A 1,028-nucleotide genomic window follows, 5' to 3' on the forward strand; every position below is an offset into this window, starting at 1 on the left:
CTTTGGGTTGAGGTCTCGGCCAAACTTCTTCGCAGACCGTGCGTGAGTTGTTCCTAGGTGAAGATTTCAACATTTTAGGGTCGATTCACGTAGGGGAAAACTCAGATCTGAGCAATATCGTTCAGAAACCTTACCCCGCGGAATGTTCTTAGGTTTTGATGATGCGTAGGCCTTGCTAGCCCCTCAATCCTGGTACGAGTCTCGTCTGGAGATGAATTCCGGCGGTGGTCCGTTACTCTTCCCGGCCGACCTCTCTCTAACCTTTTTTTTTCTTTTGCAGGCAATCTGGCTGGATCTTCCTTGGACCCCTATTTGGGTTGGAGGGGCAAAATGACATTTTTTTTTTTTTTTTTTTTGTTGAAGCGTTACATAAAGGGAGATTGCAATAGGCTGAGCAAGAGATGCCAAAACGCTGACTCAGAAAAGGTGCCCAACTACACTCTCTCTCTTACTTCATCATCAATAAAAATTCTCTCTCTAAATTATTCCATCGTAAAATTAAGACATTTACCCATGAATTGGGAATAAGAAATTGGAACTATTTGGGTCAACTACACTGTAATGATTTTACTTTTTCACTATACGACCGTTATTACAGTCGTATATTACGTGCATATCATCACATTCCAATCTAATTCACGTGAAAAAATTAATATCATAAATAAATTTTAACGAAGCAAAAAAATTAAAATATTGAACATATTTTCTTATCAATAAAAAACATAAATAAATACGAAATTATATTAAAGAACTTCGATGATCTGACAGTCATTCCTTGCTTTTACTTAAAAAAAACTGCGGATGGTAGAATGATTATTTAAAAATACTAAATAATTGACCTCACCTTCTAACATGCAGACCAATGGGACCTAAATTCATATCTTTACTTTGAGCTGTAACTTTATTTCAGAGTGAATTTGGATGACAGTGTTTCTCTACGATCTATGCACGGGGATCTATCTTGCTTTTCATCAAAATTTGAATAAATTTAGATTAAAAAAAAGGTGGTTAAAAAAAAAAAAAAAAAA

General features: G+C 35.7%; 1 long non-coding RNA gene across 4 annotated transcripts in view; it reads right to left on the reverse strand.

Moving 5' to 3' along the window:
• Positions 1 to 1,028, reverse strand: part of LOC111434406 — a 7,160-nt gene that overhangs the window by 2,493 nt on the left and 3,639 nt on the right. The gene's annotated exons all lie outside the window — the stretch shown is intronic.

This window comes from Cucurbita moschata, unplaced genomic scaffold, assembly GCF_002738365.1.
Source record: "Cucurbita moschata cultivar Rifu unplaced genomic scaffold, Cmos_1.0 Cmo_Scf00044, whole genome shotgun sequence".
In the NCBI taxonomy this organism is placed as follows: Eukaryota; Viridiplantae; Streptophyta; class Magnoliopsida; order Cucurbitales; family Cucurbitaceae; genus Cucurbita; species Cucurbita moschata.